This window comes from Nyctereutes procyonoides, unplaced genomic scaffold (assembly GCF_905146905.1).
Source record: "Nyctereutes procyonoides isolate TBG_1078 unplaced genomic scaffold, NYPRO_anot_genome, whole genome shotgun sequence".
Classification (NCBI taxonomy): domain Eukaryota; kingdom Metazoa; phylum Chordata; class Mammalia; order Carnivora; family Canidae; genus Nyctereutes; species Nyctereutes procyonoides.
In genome coordinates this window covers 5,177,302-5,203,898 of record NW_026575125.1, presented here as the reverse complement: position 1 = coordinate 5,203,898, position 26,597 = coordinate 5,177,302, and the positions used below count along the sequence as shown (strand labels likewise).

At 37.5% G+C, this 26,597-nt stretch overlaps 1 long non-coding RNA gene across 5 annotated transcripts in view; it reads right to left on the bottom strand.

Annotated features, from left to right (window-relative positions):
- LOC129517543 (uncharacterized) overlaps positions 1–26,597 on the bottom strand; it is a 435,231-nt gene that overhangs the window by 154,716 nt on the left and 253,918 nt on the right. The gene's annotated exons all lie outside the window — the stretch shown is intronic.

The following is a 26,597-nucleotide window of genomic DNA, read 5'->3' as shown; positions in this document are numbered from 1 at the left end:
AAGTCCGAGTTGTACAAGAGAGACGACGTACGCAGCAGAGAAGACGTGCAGTAGGAGGGCATGGAGGTGAGGTCAAGCTATTCTTAGATCCTGGAGTCAGTATAATGTGGAATTCATGCCAGGGAACAGGGTCTTATTAACAAGATTTCTAATGAGAATAATATGCTTCAGGCTTGATTGTGATAGAGTCATTTGAAACTGTTTAGAGATGAGTGATTATCTGGTTTTAAGTGCTTCTTGTGCATAGATAATGTGTATACAGAATCAGGTGTAAACCAACAGAGACAGACAGAGAAAGAGAGGCTATCGATATATCCATACCTGCATTTTAAAAACAACTGATTTTATACTATTTTAACTTACTGATACATCTCAGAGTGAGAAGTTTTGAATTCTGCATTAAGCTACAGAATTTAAACCCCAAAGAAGTGCACTGAAATATCAAATGTAGAGTAACTCTAGGCAGAGTCCTAAAAATATTTCAAAATTACAGAATTACAAAAAAAAAAAAAGAAAGAAAAAAAAAAAGAAAAGAAAGAAAAGAGAAAGAAATCAGCAACCTACTTACCTAAGGTCAGACAACTATCAAGTAGATCTTCTACTGGGCACACTCTGTTGAAAAGTTGAGTATTTGTGAGATCACTGTCAATTAACAGTGTATTTATTTTCTAATGTATAGATAAGACCATGTTCATATATAAACAAACTCATGTGTACATTTTCAAAAGGCAGGCATGATGGTAGGCTTGCAGGTGGGGTTAGGAGGGAAAGCCTCCAGGGCCCAGAGTCCTACGAGCTCCATTTACCTTCATGACTGTCCAAATACTATCAATCTCTCATTTTAAAAATGATTCCCTCTTAAACAAAAGGGGTGCTTGTTTCTTTGTGATATCTAGCAAACTATAAGTCTTGATCCTTCCAATGGGAAAAATAATTTTGAGCTAAATTTTGAAGTCAAATTAATTTTTCAAGTGGTTCTTTCTTAAGAAAATTAAATACAGGAGAACAAATGCAAGTGTACTGAAAATGAGACTGATGACTTACTTCCAAGAATGAGTTTTTCCTACATGGGAAGATTCACAGCAGGATCACTTGAAATAGAGAAGTGACCCAGTGCCCATACGTATGAAAGAGTTCGGACTCCTGATATGGGACTCCGGCACTGCATTATATTATCAAGTAAGTAACTGAGACATAAAGGCAAAAACTCATTTACGTTTAAGCTCTGACAGCCTCCAGCATTTTTCCTCCTTACTGTTTGACCACATTGATTGAGAGAGAGTATTATGACATGTCACCCACAGCTGCTTATGACCTTCTGATAGGCTCTAGAGAATCTATTTCCAAGATAACCCATCTAGGCTAAATACAGGGTTTGAAGAAATAGCTTGTAGGGTGGAACTAGTTCCAAATCCAAGGTCTGTGTATCTTTTTCACAAGTCGTTTTGGCTAGGTTTTTGCACATGACGTCATGTACCAGGTCTCCCTGTCCAATCACTGTTAAGTGGAAGTGACAAAGCTCTAGACATGATTAAGGCAGGAATGGATGCTCATCATATGGAACTGGATGTTATTCTTTGATGAGCTTATAGACATAACATTTAATATAAAGAGATGCCAAGGATGATCTAATTTGACTTGCACTTGGCTAATATCCCAAGTTTATACTACGTGTAATAGGCGGGCAGCTCATCATCTGAAGAAAAATCAAATTTAAAAAGTTATCTTGTGTATATCGATTTGTGGAGAAAAATAGGCAGCAAAGAAAGCCATAGCACTATTGTCACGAAAATACTGTTGGGCTGTGTTTGGATGAGGGAATCCGCAAGGGCATGTTCACGGCTCGCTGACGCCAGTGGAGCCTTCCAGGGTGCGGCGGGGCCGGCAGGCCATTCTGCTTTCCTGGCGCCCGTCCTTACCAACGCGTCTTTATTACATCCGTAGTCAAACTTCTATTTTACAGAGGTTCTGTCATTTACGTTCTGCTCCCGAACTCACTCAAATTTCCTAATTATAATTCACATGTTGAGATGCCCCCGGGGGGCTCAGTGGTCGAGCACCTGCTTTCGGCCCAGGGCGTGACCCCGGGGTCTGGGATCGAGTCCCACATCGGTCTCCCCATGGGGGGCCTGCTTCTCCCTCTGCCTCTCTCTCTCTCTCTCTGTCTCTCATGAATATATAAATAAATAAAATATTTTTAAAAATCATTAGCATGGCAATTTTCCCCAAATACAGGGAAACCTGGTGTCTCCGTGCAGGCTGCTGTAACAGAAGGGCACAGGCTGGGAGGCTTATAAACAGGGACTTGTTCCACTCAGCTCTGGAGGCTGGAAGTCTGACATAAGGACACCACTGCAGTTGTGTTTGAGTGGGGGCCCTTCTTCTCACTGAGTCCTCATGCGGTGGAAGGCAAGACAGTTTCTTTCAGAAGGGTGCTAACCTCATTCATGGAGGCTGCTCCCTTATGACCTGATGGCCTCCCAAGGATCCCATCCTCAAATATCATTATATTGGGGGTTAGGTTTCAACATATGAATTTTGGGGGGCATAAACATTCATCAGTAACTCTTAGTTTTTAACAAACTTTAATAACTAAGAGAAGAATCGTTGATGAGAACTCATCTTTTTACTCATTGATATAAAACTGCCTTTAATACACAGAGTCCTTTAAGATGGCTCCTTAGCAGTTTGTGTCTCTATCATGTTTGATGACAGATGATAGGTAGGATAGACAAGATGACAGATTATATAACAGATTATATAGGGATGGAGACAGAGCAAGAGAGAGGAGGAGGAGGAGGTGCAGAAGAGAGGGAGGGAAAACCAAGGACACCATGGACATCAGGTTGTCCTGTAGTGTTAATCTACTTCATCTCTGGACTACCAAGTGTGCCCAGAGGCGTCCCTGGGGTCCTAAAAAACACAAACAGAGAAGGTCTGAGGTAGGATAGCTAAGATGAGCACTGTGCCCTGGAAGGCAGATGCTGTCAGGGAGAGTGAATCACAAGGAGCCGCTCAGCGCAGCAGCAGCTGAGCTCCCAGGTGAGGTCAGAGGAAGCGTGGCTGTCCACAGAGGGGACAGATACACAAGATGTGGAAATGACGTTTCTGGGTGTCTGTTGACAGTAGTATTGGCATGAGGGCTGCAGGCTGAAGACCATATCCTCATGATTACCATTCAGAGGAGATTCCCCACTCCACTTGGGGAGGGCAAAGGTCAGTGGTCTTTGGGGAAGATTTCCTGTGCTCAGTTGTGACCATCAGCATGAAGAAAACTGAGTTGAAAAACATGCTTTTCTGGTCATTAAAATTGACAGAAATGTTCATAATATAGTCAATCTGCATCATAAATATATTCATCTCATCAGGGATAGTGTAGGCCCTTTTCTGACAAGGGTAACATGTTGATCATGTCACTTTTAAGACAATGAAAAGAAGCATAAAAATCACTGGTGTGTTTTTAAAATTCAGTGTTCCAACAGAAATGCAAACATACAATGTTTATACTAGGCTACACCAACAACCAGAGGGATTGACACAACTTTGGTACTGCCAGGAAATAGGAAGATTACTAATATTTTTCCAAAGTCTAACATTTGTTATTAGGTGCTAAGCAAAATAAGTTAGTCAGAGAAAGACAAATACCATATGATGTCACTTATATGTGGAATTTTAAGAAACAAAACAAAAGAACAAAGTAAAAAAAAAAAAAAGAGAGAGACAAACCAAGAAAGGGACTCTTAACTACAGAAAACACACTGATGATCACTAGAAAGGGGGTGAGTGTGGGGATGGGGGAATCAGGTGATGGGGATTAAGAAGGGCACTTGTGATGAGCACTGAGTCATGTATAGAAATCCTAAATCACTATATTGTACACCTGAAGCCAACATAATACTGTAGGTTAACTATACTGGATTTAAAACTATATATATATATATATATATATATATATATATATATATATATATGAGAAACAAAAATATATAATTAGGTTTCAGTTCTTAGTAAGGTACTGTCTCCAAATGATGCCAGATACTATATACAATAATCAAGAAATCATGAAAGATGTGTAGAAGGGATAAGATTAGTAAGAAAGACAATAATGGAATTATTTCATCTGTATTTTCAAAAGACTGGCATGATATGAAATTAGCTTGTGTATGTATATGCATTTATCATAAAATCAGAACATCTGTTCTGCATTGAAATTGGAAAACAAAATTATAGTGTTGCTGTTGGAAGGTCTTGCATGTAAATTGTCAAGAATTTGAGGGCTATTTAATTGTCTTGTAAGAGACAATGAAATAATTCTGCTTTGTAGCAAAGAAATACAGAAAATTACTTTAGTTAGTTTGGGGATTCTATAAATACTATTGAAAATTACTTCCAGAGCCCATGTAACCTTTGCATTTTCTATTTGTAATAAATAAGTTATAAAAGTAATACCTTAATTCTGATTTCTGGATCATTAAATCAATCAATAGGATCTTGGCATTTAGTCTGACATTTCCTTAAATGGGTTGGCTGACCCTATGGGGCACTGCTGAAATGCCCCCATGGACTGAATTCCCTCCAGTGCTACTTTCAAGGAGAGAAGTGTTTCCGAGTTTAGGGAGCACGCAAAGGGGCTGTACACAACACCATCCACTGTCCCACACTTACTTTCTATACACACTCTAGAGGGGTTTGGCTTGTTTGGTTTTTAATGGTAGTAGATTAGCCTGTAGTCAAAAGTCCTGAGTGTCAATGTCTAAAATTTCATTATTTTTTCAAACTCCTGATATTTTTCTCAAATTATATTGGCAGTAGGACAGAGTACTACAGGCACCAAAAGATACAAAGGAATAGTCTTCTGGTTTCATGCGCAGGACACAAGAGCTAAATAATACAGGTTATTCAATATCATGAGTACCAACACATTTTAACACTACTTGTCAATTCTCCATGGATTAGAAAAATGTATGGTGATTATCTTGTTTGGGCTTTTCTTTTTTCTTTTTCCTCCAAAGCTGATCTTGAAATAAAGAAGTGAAGGCAAGTTGTTCACCCAGGAGGTGATCACGAGCATCATGGTAAGGAGTAAGGAGAGATAGAAAAGGAGTATTGCAAATAACCACTGTGTTGGTGAGTGCCTCTGCAAGGCTTAGAGATCACACCTCGGAACTGTTCCGTGAGAGACAGAGGGTATCTATCCACCAGCACGAGTCCCTCCTTAGATGAGTATTACTGTCAGAGTACGGTTCACCAGAGGATTCACTCCCCAGCACTTCCATGGGCCAGGGATGCTTCTAACAGCCACAGATTGCCCTTGGATGGAGAGATGCAGGTATGAGAGGTCTGAAGCTGTGCATGTGTAGAGAAAATGTGCACATGGCTTCTGAGATGGTGGGAAAGAATATTCGTAGGAGCCTCAGTATATGTTCTACTGACATAATCAATGATTATACCTGCATTTACTTGATGGCTGAGTCTGGGGAGGGGGGACACAAGAGGAAATGAACAACTTCATTGGTTTCTTCTTCTCCTCCTGGTAACTTTCTGATGGTCCCAATAAAAAATACTCTTCCTCTGCTCAGTCTTTTCCTACTATCCAAATTTAGGACACTACTTTCTATATCTCACAGCATTTCTGTCACATAATTAAATGTATAGGTACCATGTCTCATTATCCAACACTCAAGAATGTTTTCTGAACTAATGAATGAGATGTGTTCCTTTTCTACCACAGTTGTAACTAATTCCCACAAATTTAGTGGCAAAGAAAACCCAAATATTTTCTCTCACAGTCCTGAAGGTCAGAAGGCCAACACAGGTCTCATGGGTTAAAGTCAAGGTGTCAGCAGGGCTATGTTCCCTCTGGAGGCTTTAAGGGAGGATCTGTGTCCTTGTGTTGCCAGCTTCCAGAGGCTGCCTGCATTCCTTGGTTCATGGACCCCCTTCCTCTATCATAAAGGCAGCAATGTGTCCCTGGCCGTTCTTCCCTCGGTCTCATCTCTTTTCTGACTACAGCTCTACTGTGTTCCAGAGGCTGCAAGGAGAGACATGTGAATTCATGAACCCCAGGTTTTATGCAGTTCTAGAAAGTCCACGATTCTCTTCTTTGGACAAAGGAGTGCCATTGACAGCACAAGGTGATTCTCTTGTTGAGGGAAAGGGAGGCAATCAAGCATTCTTGGTCTGAGTTCTCTTCCTTCATATACCTTGGATTTTCTCTTCCTTTGCACCATTTTGGTGAAAGAGGAATGTGGAAAATAATTTCTTTTTCTGTAGTTTATAATTCTGTAAATAACATTCATCAGATGATTTCTTCCTGCCTATTCATTTAGATTCATCCTGGTCTGGTACAACACTATTTCATGGGTTGAGAGGCAAGAGCAGGGACACAGTACATCCGAGTTCATTTGTTTGTGACACTTTGTAATGAAGGGGTTATGTTCTCATGAGCTCCAATGATCTCCCTCTTAGGGGAGAAGGGATCAAGGGAAGAGCAGTAAAGTATGAAAGTGCTCCAGGTTATAAAGGTTATTATACCATATCTTTCTGATTCTGCCTCCAACAAATAGTGTAGAAGGTATTATTCATGTGCTTCCACGCTGTTATCACTAGCACTAAAAAGAAAGACACACAGCTCATGATTAATCACACACATATACACCATAAGGTGAAGGTATGAGATTTAGTGTAGTATTTTTTCTTAAGATTTTATTTATTTATTCATGAATAACACAGATAGAGGGGAGAGACACAGGCAGAAGGAGAAGCAGGCTCCATGCAGGAAGCCTGATGTGGGACTCAATCCCAGGACTCCAGGATCACGCCCTGGGCCAAAGGCAGACGCTCAACTGCTGAGCCACCCAGGTGTCCCTAGTGTAGTATTTTTTTTTCTGCAAGGAGTGATAATAAAAATACTGCCATGTTAAAAAAAATTAAATGAAATACGTTGCAGCCCAGTAGTAAATGTCAAGTAATATTATTTTAAAATATTAGCATGATTTAGAATAAAAATCTTAGATATTAAGTATTTTATAAGAGGAATTATAAATTGTGGTGATGATAGGAATGTTGGCAATGGGTATCCTTACAATCAAGCTTTTATTTAATCTAAAAGGTCATTAACTAAAACTACTACCATTTATTCAATAATGACTCCCATATGCATTTAAAGTGATTTTATGTGCATTATTTACTACCTCTATGTCATACCTCTTCAAGTCAGCTTCCCATTGTAACAATGTGAATGTGGAAGCAGAACAGTTAAGAAGCGTACTAATGGTCACACAATAACCAACTCCTCCAACTGTAATTAGAAGGACCCAAGATACAGAATCAGTTAATTGCATTTTTATAGAAGGTAATGATGGCAAATCACTATGAATCATAATATGGATTCTCTCTTTTTTTAAAATAGACTTCATTTTTTTAGAGCTGTATTAAATTCACTGTACAACCTGGCAACAGGCAGAGTTTTCATATACCTCCTGCCCCCACACACCTACAACCCTTTTTCTCAACATCCTCCACCAGAGTGGCACATTCATACAATCAATAGGTTACGACCAATAACCTTTCACTGACACATCATAATCACCCAGAGTCCACACATTTCACTGTGGTTCACTCTTGGTGTTGTGCATTACATGGGCTCTGACAAATGTATAATGACATGCATCTACCATTAAAGTACAATAAAGAAACTTCTGGGGATGATGGTGGAGTAGGAGGATCATAAGTGCACCTCATCCTGCAGATACATCTAGATGACACCCACATCAATGTAACTAACCCAGAGAGTGACCCAAAGACTGGCACGGCACTCTCCACAGCTTACCCAAGACAAGAAGCCACCTTGAAAATGGTAGGAAAGGTGGAGATGTGGTCTGGAACCAAACCAAACAACAAAACTGACCTGAGGAGGGAAGGACCCACAAGCAGAGAAGGGAGAGGAGAGGAACAGACCCCAGGCACTCTAGGCAACAGAGGACCCACTCTGGGAAGACAAATCCCCATAACATTTGGCTTTGAAGAGCATAGGGAATTAACACTGCAAGTTTTTACAATTAGCAGGGCTTAACACCTAGAACTTATAAAACAGAGGGCAGAGCCAGAGGGCCAGAGGAAATTGAGTCCCCATCCTTAAAGAGACAGTATAACCCACAGCCCCCCTTGAGGTACAGCACAGAAGTACAAAAAGAAGGGGCACTTTGAAAAATGCCGAGGGCATATTGGAAGGAGGTTTATTTACTCAGAGTATGTGCTGGAGAAGCAGGGATCTGTAACAGACTTCTCCAAGAGCACCATTTCCTCACCCCTGACCACCAGCCTATGCACACCAACAGCAGCATGAACCAGCACAAACACTCTCTGCCTTGCTAACACTATACCCCACCACAAGACTCTCCTGTGGACCCACCTCACCTAAACTATCCTCAGCAGAAATCCATCCAAAGTGGCTCCAGGTATCTCCCATAGCAGACGGGGAGTCTCAAAAGTAGCACCAAATTAATGTCAGTGTGCAAACAGCCCTGAGAGGGGCCACAACCATCCTAAAGTGACTCCTGCCCTGGGGAGAGGAAAAGAGAACCACACACACCAGTCCTACTGCAGCAATGATAGTGAACCAGTCCTACTGCAGGAATGATAGTGAACTGAGGGCAGACATCCAGTCTGATGGCAGGACCTGCCCACTAATGAAAGCTTCTCAGGGGACAATACAGGGAATGTACCCTACAGTTCTGTGCTATCCCAGCTGTGGCAAGCACGTGGCCTGACTCAACTCAAGCCTAAGGCAGCCCCAGAATGGTCTACTAACAACACAGGGCTGAAACCTGCCCAATAACAGACAAAGAGAGCCATTGCAGGTGACTGGACTGACAGCAAACACAGCTCAACCACAATAGTAGAGCACATGCAACAGGAGACACCCTGAAGTGCCAGGTTCTGGAGCATAGAGGACACTGCACAACAGAGCACTACAGGCACAACAATGGTCTTCATAAGACCACTACTTTTTTTTTAATTTTTATTTATTTATGATAGTCACAGAGAGATAGAGAGAGAGAGGCAGAGACACAGGCAGAGGGAGAAGCAGGTTCCATGCACCGGGAGCCTGACGTGGGATTCGATCCCGGGTCTCCAGGATCGTGCCCTGGGCCAAAGGCAAGCGCCAAACCGCTGCGCCACCCAGGGATCCCAAGACCACTACTTTTAAGAGGAAGGGACCTAGCTGACTGTCCTGATACACAGAAAGACATACAAAGTTAAACAAAAGGAGGACACAGAGGGAAATGTCCCAAATGAAAGAACAGGACAAAATCACAGCAAGAGAGCTAAAGGAAACAGATAAACAATATGCTTGATGAAGAATTTGAAATAATAATCATAAAGGTACTCATTGGACTTGAGAAAAGAATGGAGGATCTCGGTAGGACCCTCAACAAGGAAATAGAAAATATAAGTAATAATGAATCAGAGATGAAGAAATCAATAATAGAAATTAAAAATACAATATAGGGAATGAATAGTAGACTTGAGAAAGCAGAAGAATGAATCAGTGACCTAAAGGACAAAGGAAAAGTAAATAGGAATTATAAAAAATGAAAATAAATAAATAAATGAATGAATATAAAAAATATATAAAAGATGAAAATTGACTTAGGAGACTCAGCAACACCATCAAGTCTAATAGCACTTGCATTATAGGAATCCTAGTAAGAGAATAGAGAGAAAAGGGTGCAGAGAATTTACTTAAAGAAATAATAGCTGAAAACTAATCTGGAGAAGGAAACAAATTCAGATCTAGGAAGCACAGAGAGCCTCCAGTGAAGTCAACCCAAGGAGGTCCATGCCAAGATATACAGCAATTCAAATGACAAAAAGTAGTGACAAAGAATTTTAAAAGTAGCAAGAGAAAAGAGTTACATACAGGGGATATCTATAAGATTATTAGCTGATTTTTCAGAAGAAATGTTGCAGGCCAGAGAGAGTGGCATAATATAGTCAAAACTCTGAAAGGAAAAAACCTACAGCCAAGAATACTGTATCCAGCAAGGCTATCATTTAGAACAGAAGGAGAGAGAGTTTCTCAGACAAACAAAAGTTCATGGAATTCACGACAAAACCAGTCTTATAAAAAATGTTAAAGGAGATTCTCTGTGTGGAAAAGAAAGACCATAAAAGCAGGAATAAGAAAAGTAAGAATCACAAAAGCAATAAAATCAAGTATATCTAAAAATAAATCAGTCAAGGGAATCTCAAAATGCAACAAGGTATTATACCATATACCTATAAAGTGGGAGGGAGAAAAGTAAAAATTTAGTGCTTTTAGAAAGGGTACAAACTTACGTGACCATCAACTTAATGTAGACTGTTATACAAATGTTATATATAAGCCTATTGTGAGGTCACAAGACAAGTCTCAACAATATCACAAAGACTAAAGTCATACCATGAATCTTTTCCAAACACAACCCTATGATACTAGAAATCAACCACAAGAAAAATCTGGAAAGAACACAAATACATGGAGGCTAAATAACACACCACTATACAATGAATGAGTCAACAAAGAAATCAGAGATGACATTAAAAAATTATGAAGACAAATGAAAATGAAAACACAATGGCCAAAATCTTTGGGATACAGCAAAAACTGTTCTAAGAGGGAGGTTTATAGCAATACAAGCCTACTTCAAGAAGCAAGGAAACTCTCAAATAAATAACCTAAACTTACATCTAAAGGAGCTAGAAAAAGAAGAGCCAATAGAAGGAAGGAAATAAAAAGGATTAGAGCAAAAAGAAGTGAACCAGAAACAAAAACAAACAAACAACAAAAACAACCCAGTAGAACAGATCAATGAAACTAGGAACCAGTTCTTTGAAAAGTTCAACAAAATTGATAGAGTTCTACCAAACCTGAGAGAGAGAGACAGAGAGGGAGAGAGAGTGAGAGAGAGAGAAGTCAAATAAAAAAAAAGACAAGAAATAACAGCCAACACCACGGAAATACAAAGGATTATAAGAGAATATTATGAAAAATTACATGCCAACTAATTGGACAATCTGGAAGAAATAGATAAATTCCTAGAAACATATAACCTACTAAAACTGAATCAGGAAGAAATAGAAAATTTCAACAGTCCAATTAAAAGAAATGAAATTAAAAACTCCCAACAAACAAAAGTCCAGGACCACATGGATTCATACGTAAATTCTACCAAACACTTAAAGAATTAATACCTATTCTTCTCAAACTATTCCAAAAAATAGAAGAGGAAGTAAAGCTTTCAAATTTATTCCATGAGGCCAGCATGACCTGATATCAAAACCAGACAAAAGCATTTAAAAAAAGAGGCCTGCAGGTCAGTACCTGCATGAATGCAGAAATCCTCAACAAAATATTAGCAAACTGAATGCAAGATGGATATAAAAAAAAAATAGTTCACCACAATCGAGTGGGATTTATTCCTGGCATGCAACGGTGGTTCAATATTTGCAAATCCATCAACACGATACATCATATAAACAAGAGAAAGGACACAAAACATAATCATTTCAACAGATTTTGAAAAAGTATTTGACAAAGTGCCACATCTATTCATGATAAAAACCCTCAACAAAGGTGGTTTAGAGGGAACACACCTCAACATAATAAAGCCCATATATGAAAAACCCACAGCTAACATCATACTCAATGGTTAAAAACTGGGCTTGTCCCCTACGATTAAGAACAAGACAAGAATATCTACTCTCACCGCTTTTATTCCACACAGAACTTAAGTCCTAGCCACAGCAATCAGACAAGAAAAATAAATAAAAGGCATCCAAATTGCTAAAGAAGTAAAACTTCCTCTATTTGCAGATTACATGATACTCTGTATAGAAAGTCCTAAAGATACCACCAAAAAACTACAGAATTGATAAATGAATTCATAATACTGTAGGATACAAAATCCACGTATGGAAATTTGTTCCATTTCTATACACTAATAATGAAGTAGCAGAAAGAGAAATGTGGAAAACAATCCCAGTTACAATTACACCAAAAATAATAAAATACCTAAGAATAAACTTAATCAAGCAGGTAAAAGACCTCTACTCTAGAAGACACTGATGAAAGAACTTGAAAATGGCACAAAGAAATGGGAAGGTATTCTGTGCTCACGGATTGAAAGAACAAAAATTAAAATATCCATACTATATAAAGCAATCTACAGATTTAATGTAATCCCAAAATAGCCAAAGCCATCTTAAAAAAACAAGAATAAAGCTGAAGGGGGATCCCTGGGTGGCGCAGCGGTTTGGCGCCTGCCTTTGGCCCAGGGCGCGATCCTGGAGACCCAGGATCGAATCCCACATCGGGCTCCCGGTGCATGGAGCCTGCTTCTCCCTCTGCCTATGTCTCTGCCTCTCTCTCTCTCTGTGACTATCATAAATAAATAAAAATTAAAAAAGAATTAAAATCTGCTTTAAAAAAAAAATAAAGCTGAAGGTATCATAATCCAAGATTTCAAGATATACCACAAAGATGTAGTTATCAAAACAGTATGATATTAACACAAAAGTAGATACAAAGATCAAAAGAATAGAACAGAATGTGCAGAAATTAACCCACAATTATATGGTCAATTCATATAGGACAAAGGAGACACGGATATATAATGGCAAAAAGTCCCTTCGACAAATGGTGTTGGGAAGACTGGACAGCTACATGCAAAAGAATGAAACTGGACTACTTTTTCACACCATACATAAAAATGTATGTGTGACTTGAAACAGTAAAAATCCTACAAGACAGCCCAGGTGGTAATTTCTCTGATATGGCTGATATGCTGATATGGAAAAATAGCAATATTTTTCTAGATATGTCTCCTGAGGCAGGGGAAACAAAAGCAAAAATAAACTACTGGGACTACATCAAAATCAAAAGCTTCTGCACAGCAAAGGAAATAATGAACAGAACTTAAAGATAACCTATGAATGGGAGATGTTTGCCAATGACATATCTGATAAAAGGTCAGTACCCAAAATATAGAAAGACTTGTACAACTGAACACACAAAAAAACCCATGTAATTAAATTTAAAAAGGGTAAAAGACATGAACAGACATTTCTCCAAAGAAGATATACAGTTGTCCAACAGACACATGAAAAGGAGCTCAAAGGAGCTCAACATCACTCATCACGAGGGAAATGCAAATCAAAACCACATGCGGTTATCTTAGAATGGCTAAGATAAAAAACAAGACATACTGGCAAGGACGTGGTGTAAAAGGAATGCTGTTGCACTGTTGGTGGGAATGCAAACTGGTACAGCCACTGTGTAAAACAGTATGGAGCTTCCTCAAAATATTAAAAATAGAACTATGCTATGATCTAGCCACTACACTACTGGGTAGCTACCAAAAGAATATGAAAACACTAATTTGAAAAAATATATGCACCCCTATTGTAGCAGCATTATCTACAATAACCACGATATGGAAAAAAAGTGTCCACTGACTGATGAATGGATAAAAAAGAGGTGGTATATACATACACTGGAATATTACTCAACTATAAAAAAGAATGGAATTTTGCCATTTGCAATAACATGGATGGATCTAGAGATGGATCTAGATCAAGTGAAATAAGTCAGTCAGATAAAGATAAATATGTGATTTCACTCATATATTTGAATAATTGAAAAAACAACACAAAATAACAAAAAAGAAAGAAATGTAAACACAGGCTCTTAACTATAAAGAGCAAACTGGTGGTACCAGTTAGAAGGTGGGTGGGGTGATGGGTCAAATAGGTGAAAGAGATTAACTGTATACTTACTGTGATGAACACTGAGTCATGTACAGAATTGCTGAATCATTATATTGTATACCTTAAATTAATATGACACTGTATGTTCATTATACTGGAATTTAAAAATAATAAAAAATGAAAAAGAAAATACAGTATCATGTAGAATAGTATCACTGCTCTAAAAATCTTGTGCTTACCCTATTCATATATATTTCCTCTTGAATGTTAACTCCTATAGTAGCTTTCAAAAGATCACTAGATCCCTCAACTATAAAATGAGGACTCAAACTAAATCATCCCTTGGCTTCCTGCAAAATACTATGAATATATTTGCAATTGGAAAAAAAAAGTATCTAATCTATAAGGTTTTCAAAAAGATATGGATATATTTTCTTTAATGTCACATAAATTATTAAGTAAAGATATGGACAAATTTTCTCTAATCTCACATAAATTATTCAGTATTAGCTCTAACTAGCTAATCCAGATCCGCTGTTGCATGATGGCAGTAAAATCTGGAGTTCCTGGCCTAACTCATTATAACAGTCCTTACACAGAAGCCGAACCATCCACAGAAAGTGTCCAGTCAATTCAATGTAATTTAAATGATGGTACCTTCGAAAGACAGCTTATTCCTGCCAGGTTTCAGATTATTTATCAATCTCAGGATGAATCTGACTAAAGACAGAATTAGTTACATGAAAATAAATAATTTTATTCCAAGCATGGAGTTAATAACAAGGTTAGATGTAGCTGTGGCTAATTGGTTATGCATAGTCAACTCAACTAAAAAGTACTGAGTGGGCTGTATGTACGGGAAATGGAAAAATACTAAAATGGGAAAATGGAGACTCTTAATAAAGTACAATCCATGCACTTAGAAAACAAAGTCAACAAATAAATATGTAATTCATTCAAGTATGTGAAACTTTAAGTAAAACATGTTGTTTAAGAATAATGGTTGTAACAAAGAATTTTTTCCTCTAGCATGTAATGGAACACTTTGATTAGAAAGTTAGGTGCTTCCAAATAACACAATGTTGTCAGGTACGTGACTAGTACCAGACTGAGCAAAACTACAGATACAATCTCAAAATGGGTCACGGAATGATCATGTGAATGAAGCCATAAAAATCTCTCTCGTCTTTCTGTCTCGTGGTTGTACACTGTCTGAATTTCCTTCACTGATCTTCTCTTTGAGGCAAGTCAGTAACATTTTGAGGAGCACTGAACTCATTAGAACATTTTTAATCATCTAAACCACTGTAGTGATCAATTACTTATTCTATTGTGCAGCCAAAGAAAATCATTGAAGAAAATGGTATCTGTAAGAATCACAGTGGTCACCCCTGTTGATTCACGTAGATCATTTTGATTGAGCCATATGATTCCAGGTAGAGGGCATAAATTGCTCTTTTTTTGATCTTTTTTTTTTTCATTATCATTATCATTAGATCCTAAGGATCCTTATAAGGCCTTATTTTCTCTACTTGCCATTCCCAATGAAATTTTAATCCTTCAGATATCCTGTAAAAATGTATATATTGTTATGTATACCTGTATTATATATATAAAAGAGTATGATTTTTTTTTTACCCAGAAGAACAAATTTCTAGCCCTTTCACCAATATTGGTCCTATTGAGAATGATGGCATGAATGAACCACTTAATAGTTAAGAGGAAAGCACGGAACATAGAAAATTCTTCTTAGATGTCTACAGTGCTTTTGTATACTTACTATTAATATGAATTACTAAACGACTTAGGCTCTATTTCTGGTCATATATCACACAACAGAAAATGACTATTTATTTGAACAAACAATTCTTTGTTTTTAAACTTAAATTCAATTAATTCACATGTAGTATTACCAGTTTCAGAGGTAGAATTCAATGATTTATCAGTTGCATACAACACCCAGTACACAATATGTTACATGCCCTCCTTAATGCCCATCCCCCAGTTACCCCATCTCCTCCCCTCCAGCAACCCTGTTTGTTTCCTAGTTAAGAGTCTCTTATGGTTTGTCTCCTTCTCCATTGTCATCTTACTTTAGTTTTCCCTCCCTTCCCCAGAACACACATTTCTTAGGGCAAGTAGTGCCTCATTTTCATTTCTGCATTCTTTATCAAAGATAGAGAAGCACACTGTAGCTGCACAAGTTAGCTTTTCCTGAATGGATGGAGGATGGACGGGTGGATGGACTGATGAATGAGTGAAAACTGTTATAAAATAGGACACAGAACAGGCTTTTACAAAAACTCAGTCACTACTGAGAAGTGACAAGATGGGAGTTTTAATTTGTATGGAGGAAGGTCATCTAAGAATTTTATATCCAAGTACTTAGTAACAAGTTATTTCTAAAGTGGATTGTGTGCCTCAGCTACACTAGACACTAAAGTCGTTGTGAGGTCAGATGAGTGTATCTGATGCAAAGTCGTTCTTTTAGTGAGTATTACAATGAGCAGCTACCAAGCACCACTGCTGCCTGCATGCCCTGACGTCCTTATCAGAAAGAACTCACCTTGGAAAGATACTTATATTTATATATTTGATAGACCTTATTTTTTAGAGAAGTTCTGGGTTCACAACAAAATTGAGCAGAAGGAACAGGGGGATTCCCATACACTCCTGCCCCGGCTCATGCATAGCCTCTCCTAATATCAACACCCTGCACCAAAGGGTATTTTTATCATTGATGTACCTCCAAGAACATGTCATTAGCCCCAGAGTCCACAGTTGACATTAAGACGCACTCCTGGTGCTGCACACTCTATGGGTTTAGACAAATATACGATGTCATGTACCCGCCTTGACAGAATCATACAGAATGGCTTCACTGCCCTAAAAATCTGCAGTGCGCCGCCTCTTCACCTCTTCCTCTCCACAGTGCCTCGCTACTACTGATCTTGTTACTGTCTCCCTAGCTTTGTCTTTTACAGAATGCAAAGCTGGAGCCTTACAGTATGCAGCCTCTTTACACTGGCTTTTTTCACACGTGATATGCATCGAAGCTTTCTCCATATGTTTTCATGGCTTGATAGCTCACCTCTTCTTAGTCCTAAATAACATCCCATTGTCTGAATGTATCAGTTTATTCATTCACCTATTGAGGGACATCTCTGTTACTTCCAAATTTTGGCAATTATAAATAAGGCTCATAATAATAGCTATGTGCAGGGTTTCTGTATTTCTAGAGGAAAGACTGATCAGGAACCTTCCATTATTATGTAAATTGTTCACAATAAAATCACAGATTTTCCTTGAGATCAGGTTACCTGGTAATTCCCAACGCTATCACTTTAGAGCACTGGCATGACCCACAAGTCACTGGGTCAAACACTTGACCCCTGAACAATGGGTTTGAACTGCATGGGTCCACTTACAGGTGTGGTTTTTTTTTTTTTTTTTTTTTTGATAAGTAACATACAGTACCCTAGTGTATTTCCTCTTCCTTATGACTTTCTTAATCATACTGTCTTTTCTCTCACTTTATTTTATTTTTTTTTCTAACTCACTTTATGGTAAGAATACACATATTATAAAAAATGTAATGGTCTACTGCTTATGCTATGGATCAGATTCCCACCAACAGTTGGCTATTAGTAAAGTTTTTGGAAAGTCAGAAGTTATATGTGGATTTTCAACTGCACAGGGGGTCTGAACCCCAATCCCTGCAGCGTTAAAGGTCAAGTGTATTGCTTTCCTCAGCACAAAAATATCAGAAGAAACTTATCTTCTCTCATCTGTATCATTAAAAAAAATCATTTTTTACAAATGGAAACTAGGTGAGATAATTAAAAAGTGTGAACAAGTGTTCTCATATCCACTGATCCAAAAATAAAATTTATTTTTAAATACTCATGACTTTGCCTTGACCTCCTGCGTCCATTTTTTCGAAGGTACATAAAACGCGGAATGCCTATCTTTGCAAGTATTTCTTATGGAATATCCATAGTTGTAAAAGAGAACAAAACATAATATGGCTTCGATTTAACCTTAAAACTCTCTGAAATTAAGTATAACTTAAAATGGAACATAAAATAATCATGTCTCAAAAGCACTGCAAATTTGGAATTTAATGAAGAAAACTAACACAAAATTAGATTGAATATATTATCCCATATGGTGTCCTTTCAAGTAAATTGAAACCTTTTTTCTTTTTGTGACTCATTACCTCCCCACTCTCTCTGTCATCACAAATGAGACTTTCAATTTTACTATTTTTGGAATTATGTTAATGATGTGAATGGTATTTGCTGGTATTAAAACTTCAGAAGACAACACAATTAGGAAAAATAGTATGAGACCAAAGATTTCCAGAGCAGACATTTTATGAGGAAAAAGAACATTAGAGTGCTTCCACTCAGCTATGATTTCTAAATCTTCAATGCAATGATTGTCGAATGATACAAGCTTAGAGTGGGAAGCAACCTTTCCAACTCCTTCACCTCACAGAACCAACAACATTTCTAAAAACTGATTTTTAAACTAAGATGTACTTTTCCCAGGGGAAAAGAAACAGTCTTAATTATCTGGAAAGGATCTTTCTGCAGAGCATCTTCTTCTTCTGTATTTTTCTGAGTTTCTTTTTCCCTCACGTTTTGTACGTTTCAAAGTTGTTTTAACCTATGAAATATGATGTCTTTTGAAACACAATGAGTATTCTTTATGGGACCTGTAAGACTTCTGAATGCGATGAGACAGGAGGCAGCTATGCTTCCAAGGGCATTATCAATCGGAGGACACTGGTTTCTGTGTTTTGGGTCTGATCCTGCATCCTACAGATGAATGACAGGGATTAGAAGGATACATTTCTCCTTACTACACTGGGGTGGAAGATGGGGAACACAGATGTTTCTGTAGACAGAAACCTGAAGATCCAAGGAAAGTGGAAACTATTGATGATGGCACTCATGATGTGAAACCTACCACACCAGTCAAGCCCGTCCCCAGCATGACCACCACCACATTCCTGATTCTCTCCTTTATCACTGATTTCTACCCTGGTATGAAGTGATGGCCAAATTCCCTTAATAAAGAGCAAAAACCCTCCAAGTTCAGTGCCACGGAAACAGGAAATAACGTCCAGCTTTATCACTTAGGATCTGTGTAACCTTCTCCAAACCAACCCATGGCAGCTATGAACATTAAAGAAATCGTAATTCACGAGAGTGCCTGAAATGTCGGCTGAAACCACAAGAAACGAATGGGGGTTTCTATTACAAGTAACTGGTATTATCAGTGAACAAAGTTGATATCATTTTCATCACACAAAAGCATGATTTATTATATCATGATTAAAGAGATAGACTGTTTCTCACTGCACAGCAAAGCCAAGGTAATTTTAGCATTAAGAAAGCACCAGTTCCTGAGAGTGGGATGTTAGCATCCTAGCAGGACCTCCTTCCCACAACCTCTCCTTAACAGTCTCAGAAGGTTGAATAGTTTTCCATTTTTCCCTGGGATGTGCAAGCCAGTGCCACCTTCATTGCAGTCGTTGACTTCTGCGTCAAGTAAATACCATGTCAGATGCCAGGAGACCTTCAAATGAGCAGTAAGTGCATTCCAAAAGACGCTTCCTTCCCCCACCACCTACCAAAAATGGCTGTCCCAGAAGGAAATGACCAGATTTACTCTGTGTATTTCCTGATCATTTTAAAATTCACCCACTTGAGCTTCCCATAAAACTGTGACAATGATTTCTTTAAATTATTAAGACGTAAAAATTAACTGAAGTGAATTTCTTAGATAAGAAAGAAGAAATATTCCCTCCAAATAATCCAGAATCTCTAGAAAAGCTTTCTGGCTTTATCTTCACCCATTTTTATGCTTTTAGAGAGTATAATTAATTTTTTAATAGTTTATACCTGGTTATCAAAACTACAATTACGCTGAAATATCCTTATTACTGAAATTTATGGGACATAGTCTTTTGACTATCACAACTGTGAAAGTCTTTTTTTTTTTCCTTTTTAGATTTTATTTGTTTATTCACAAGAGACACAGAGAGAGGCAGACACATAGGCAGAGGGAGAAGCAGGCTCCCTGTGGGGAGCCTGATGTGGGACTCGATTCCAGGACTCCAGGATCATGACCTGAGCCAAAGGCAGACGTTCCACCACTGAGCCACCCAGGTGCCCCACAACTGTGAAAGTCTTAATCTTTTGAGGCAACCTTGGAGCTACAAAAGAGCTATAAATAATTTTGCATTAAGATGGATTGTAGGCAGCCCAGGTGGCTCAGCGGTTGAGCGCCGCCTTCACCTCAGGGCGTGATCCCGGAGACCCGGGATCGCGTCCCACATCGGGCTCCCTGCATGGAGCCTGCTTCTCCCTCTGCCTGTGTCTCTGTGTCTCTCATGAATAAATAAATAAAATCTTTAAAAAAAAAAAGATGGTTTGTAAATTAAGTGACTGTATTTGATGATAACTTTGTTTTGTTTTGTTTTTTGTTTATTTTATGATAGTTTTGTTAACAGAAAAGGAGAAACTGAAATATTTCAATTTGACTCCTTACAACTTAAAGTCTCAGGATTCATTTCTTCATTTGTAGAACACAGAAAATAGTATTTCTCTCATCTGACATATTCTCTGCGAAAGTATTTCAATAATCTCTGGGACATATCTTCCAATGACTATTAGTTATCTTTTCCTGAATGAGACTCATAAGCTGGTTCTGATACCAATTAAAAAAAAAAAACTTCAAGACTTTTTAGAGCTGTAATAACATTTTTAAAATACATGTGTCCCCACTCGAGGGGACCACGTTGAAGGAAAGTACTCATTTGCATGGGTAAGATCTCCCATTACTTGGTTAACAGTCATCACATCAGGTAAATTGCATTCCAGAAACTCTTGTTTGTAGACATCAAACTGATGAGTGCTTGGTATTCAGGGCATGCAAGGGGAAGGTTCTGAGAGGTCAAACCTTTCTGCTGTTTCTCATTCTTTATTCACCTGAAATATTTCAGGAATGAGGAAATACTCTGGGATCTACCAAAATTAGGAATGCCTTCCCTTTCTGGAAGGACCTTAATTAAGGTTTTGAAATGGATGTGTGTCGTCACCAAGACTGTTTCTTTCTTTCTTTTAAAGATTTTACTTTTTTTTTTTAAGATTTATTTATTCATGAGACACACACACACACACCACACAGAGAGAGAGAGAGAGAGAGAGAGAGAGAGAGAGAGAGGCAGAGACACAGGCAGAGGGAGAAGCAGGTTCCTCACAGGGAGCCCAAAGCGGGACTCAATCCCAGGACCTCAGGATCACGCCCTGAGCCAAAGGCAGTTGCTCAACCACTGAGCCCCCCAGGCTGTTTCTACAGACACTTCAGATTCCTTCTGCAGGGAGCATTCGCTATTGGAATGATCCAGGCCCCCAGGAAGGAATGTTTGGCTCACAGCTTGTCTACACATTCTATGATCTCCACGGGAGGGATATGGAGAGGGCTGGCAATCCCTGTAAGCAGGTAGCATTGTTCTAACACCGAGGAGCCATTACACAGATGCATGCTCTGTGAACCAGAAGATGCGCACCATGGCAATTGTACAGCACACATTCCTTTTCCTTATTGCATATTCTATTTCTGACTCTATTTCTTAGAAAAAGACATGCAAGTCCTTGGAGTACCTTGCTCAGACAATTCCATCTGTTGCATGAAGGACAGGAAAACAATTTCATAGGGTACACCTGAGGGGCTTCCAGAGGCTGCCTGATGAAAGATTTGTTGCAGCAAAGACGTCTGAGTTAACCAAGAAACTGTTTTGATTTAAACGTCCCATTGTATCTATGCTCGTGAGATGGTTCAATTGCATTTTTATGTGAGACTGTTCTATTTACATGGGCGGCTTCTTGACATTTTCATTTATTCCCCCAGAACAGGTTATATGCAGAGATATAGCACAGGGATTATCTTTTTATTAACATTGGACTTGGCGTTGTTTGCGAGAGTTCCTTATCGTGGCCTGCGTTTCTTTTATAGTTCTAGGCTTTTTTTCAGGTAACTGCTTATTGAATCAAATTTGATGATTTTAAAATTTTTTTAAAATTTCACTATATTTCCTTGTTTTTTAGGACATTCTGAGTGTGGTTTTGCTTCACCTGCTACTAGCATTGCCATTCTTGCTTTATGTTTGCCTCACAGGAGCTGGCCCATGCCTGTGTTTCTCACCTTAATCACATGGTGTTTCATGTGATTTGGGGACACAAGGAGCGTTGCTGGATTGAGTACATTAGCCTGAGTGCCTTGCCTTTGGATTGGACACTGTGCTCTACTCACATTTAGAATAACAGTCAATATATTTCCTTCTATTCTTTCCATCTTATTTTAAATTTTTAAAAACATGTGCAAAAAAATAAATAAAAATAATAAAAACGTGTGCATTTTTAGTGAGGCACCATTTATAAGAAGTGGAGCGCGCAAATCTTGAGTGTGCTGGTCAGTAACTCTTTCGGAAGAGACATGCCCAAGGAACGGACCCAGATCAAGCTATCACTCCTGTTGTCCCATGTGTCACTTGTGCTTGCTTCCTCTTTTTTTTTTTCTAAGTTCTGTTCTGCTGTATGAATGTATGACAGTTTTCATTCTCCAGGTGATGGCTGCTTCCAGTTGTTTTTATTTCTGAATTAGAGGTTTTATTCTATATGCTCATCCACCCTTTCTGTGGAGGAATGCATTCATTTCTTTTGGGTGTATGCATAGAAATGGAATACCCAGATCATTCAGTGAACAAATATGTATTTGTAGCATACACTGTCAAGTAATTGTCCAAACTGTGTCCATTTTATACTCCCACCACCAATTGTATTATTTTATACTTCCACTTTCTCTGTGTTTTTGCCAACACTTCATATTGTCAGGTTTTTTTGTTGTTGTTGTTGTTGTTGTTATCTGCTAAGTATGCTCTGGTATCTTACTGTGGTTTTAGTTCATGACTGATGGGTGATGCTTAGCACCTTTTCATATGTTATTGGAGTTTTTTGATATCTTCTCATATGAAATGTCTGATTTAAAACTTTTATCCATTTTTAAAAATTAGCCCCTCTAAAAATAGGTTGTTTCACTCTTTATTGATGTATAGGAATTTATTATAAATATTGACTGAAAAGATTTTGTTAAACATATGAATTGTGAATATTTTCTCACAGTATGAAGATGTTTTACTTTTACTTTTTCAACTGTGCCTTTGTTGAGTTGGTATTTTTTGTTTTGAATACAGCCCAATGTATTATTATTTTAATAAGCAGTGCAGTTTACACTTTGGCAAAGAAATGATTATGCATGCTTAAGTTAAAAACATACACCCTTATGTCTTGGAGAAAGTTTATAGTTTTAGTCTTTGCTTCTCAGTTTTTGTTCAAGAGCATATTAATTATTATGAGTTAGGGTCAGTGTCTACTTTCTTCCCTTATAGGCATCCAATTTTTATATCACAATTTGCTGGAGAGATTTTCCAATTTCCATTGAATTGTGTGACCCCTACAATCATCCACGACTAGATCTATTCCTGGACTGGACCATCGCCTCTGCTTATCATCGATCTTTGTATTGATACCACGCTATTACTATAGCTTCAGCACTAAGTACTAAAGTCAGACAATCAAAGTGCTTCATCTTCCTTCTTCATCTTTATCATCATCTTGAGGCATGTAGTTCCTTCGAATCCGTATAAATTTGATCATCTGCTTGTCCATTTCCATGATAAAATGTTGGAATTTTTATGGGGACTTCATTGACTATATCTATCAACTGGGAGAAAAACCTGAGTATTTACACATCTCTCAACATATTTCAGTCTTCACTAATTAATTCCTAAAATGTTTTATAGTCTTTATTGTGATCTATCCTCCAATAAATTTGATCTTTGATATTCAAAGTTTTTTTATGTTGTTTTGAATAATGTTTTTATGAATACTGATTTAATTTTATTTTTTTGTGCATAGAGACCAACATGGGGCTTGAACTCACAGCCCTGAGATCAAAACCTGAGCTGGCATTAAGAGTCTGATGCTTAACTGACTGAGCCATCCAGGCACCCCTATAAATACTGTTTTAAACCATTTTCCAACAGTTTGTGGCTGTTCTATAGGCAAGCAATTGATGTTTTGTGTTGTTATACTGTGACCTTAATAAATTTGCTTAACATTTTAGACTATATATAGTCTACATATATATATATATATATATATCTATATATATATATATATATATATATATCTCACAGGATTTATGAGCACAATGACATGTGAGGAAGTAATAATAGTTAATGATGGTTTTACTTCTTCCTTTCATAAATTTGACCTTGTATTTTTTTTTCCCTTAGTCACTGGCTAGTGCCTTCGGTAAAATGTAATTAAAGTAGACAGCCTTGTCTTCTTCCCTAAATTAAGAGTAAAATATTCAATATTTCAACACCATATTATGAGAGTAGCTTTTTAAAAAAGACATCCTTCATCAGCTCTATAGTTATCTTCTGTTTTTAGTTTTCTGAGAATTTATACGATAAACAGATGTTCACCTTTTTCTTATTGCTTTTTCTGCATCTACTAAGAATTTTCTTTCTTTTTTCATGAGGTGAATGGTACTGACTGCTTTTCAAATGATATAACCAACCTTACACACCTAAGAGAAATCCCAGCTGCTCATGATACATCCTTTTTAGATTATCCCTGAATTCAATTTACTGTTGTTTTATCAGGATATTTATATATACGTTCATGAGAAATATTGGTTTATAATTCAGTTTTTTTCCCTGAAAAATCCTCGTCAAATTTTGGTATCAAGGATCAATTGGTTTCATAACACAAGCTAGGAAAGAATCCTTCTTTATTTCCTGAAAGAACGTGTATATTATTGGTATTGCTAATTAAATGTTTATTCACTGGTGAGATTTCTCAACTGCTTAAGTGAAACTAGGCCTTTTTTTTTTTTTTGAAGTTTGTTTTAATAAATAATTCAATTTATTTTACAGATAGGATATTCCAAGTTTCTTCTTTTTTCTTCAATTGTAATAACTTGTGTTTTTTTTTGAAGACTTTGTCGATTTCCTCTAAGATGTAAGTCTTACTAGCATAATGTACTTTAAAAAGTTTTATTCCTTGCACATGTTACAGAATATCTAACTAGTGGGCCACCCCTACTACCACCACCATTTCCTTTTCTCCTGGTGATGCATTCTGGGGGAATTTCCCTAAATAACTGTGATGGTTAATTTTACCTGTCAATTTGACTGGCTGCAGGACTTCCAAATAGCTGGTAGAATGTTAATTCTGGGTGTGTCTGGGAGGGTGTTGCCAGAAGACATTTGCATTTGAATCATAAAAGAAGAGCCATCTTCTCCAGGGTGGGTGGACATCATCCATCCATTGAGAGCATCAATACCATAAACAGGTGGAGAAACAGAACACTTGCTCTCCTGCCCTCAAACACCAGTGCTCTGGGCTCTCAGGCCTTAGGGTTGGGATCACTCATCGTCTCTCCTGGGCCTCCAGTTTGCACATGGCACATCACGGGATCAGCCTCCATAACCATATAAGCCAGTTCCTCATAATGCATCTCTTTCTATACATTATCAGTCCCCTATTGGTTATGTTTCTCTGGAGAACCCTGACTAATGCATTGTCTTTTCCAGTGCACTAGTTTTCTCTTAGGTTGTGTCAAGTGTGCTATATAACCTGTTGATCGAGCTTCTCCAAATTTCGATAATCCTAGTTCAATTTATAGGAGTTCTTTTTTTCATATTCAAATGTTTACCCTCATGCCTAATAATCTCTAGTTCCATTTATATTTATGTGAACTATTTTTCTTATTTCTCTGAACATCTTATACCCATCTGTTCTAGTAAGTAAGATCTGTAAGAAATTGCTCTCTGAACTCCCACCATTGTGGCTTTCCTTCCTGTGTACCCAATAACCTCAAAGTATGAGTTGACTGTTGATCTCAATCATTAGATATTCTGCAAGCCTAACTTGAAATATACTTTTTCAAAATTCCATTGCCACTTGTGAGACCAGGTATATTTTTTCCCATTATTTTTTCACCTTTCAATTTTCAGTCTGAAAACAAATATATATATATAATCATATGTAATATTATGTATATATCACATTGCACATGATACTATATATGTATATCCCATCATAATATCATATGTAAGATTGTATCTATTACGTGGAATATGATACATATTATACATATTAAATAGCAACTATGTTAAATGTGAATCGTTTTACATTTTATTTTCTTGTCTTGTATTGCTCTTCAGGTATTTGATATTATTTTCTATGAGGATAAATCACTGAATTGATTTTCTTCTTCAACTCATAGAAACAAGCATAATGCTATATAATATCACAAAAAAATGTGTTTTAAAATGAAATGTTTGAGCTCATAATGAATTTTTAATTCCAAAGTTTATACTTTATAATATTTATAATATTATATATATATATATTATAATATTTATAAGCATGGTATTAGTGCTTAACTTTCCTTTACTTACTCTATTAGGATAAATTTCACTGATGGATAGATTGGAGGGACTGAATAATAAAATTATACAGTGGGGTAAAAGTTAAAAGGAAAGATACATTTTTTTCTTTTCCCTTAGGCACTTTATGGAGTGGTGTGAATCTGTACATAGCTGGAATGATTTATAAAGGACATTTTCTGACTTAAGCCAGGAGTTGTAATGATCAGAATCCAAGTAGATAAAACAGTTCTTTGCTCATTGTCACATCCACTTAACTAATAGAACCTGGTATCACTTTTAAATGCTTCAAAGTTTTAATCTTCTAAAA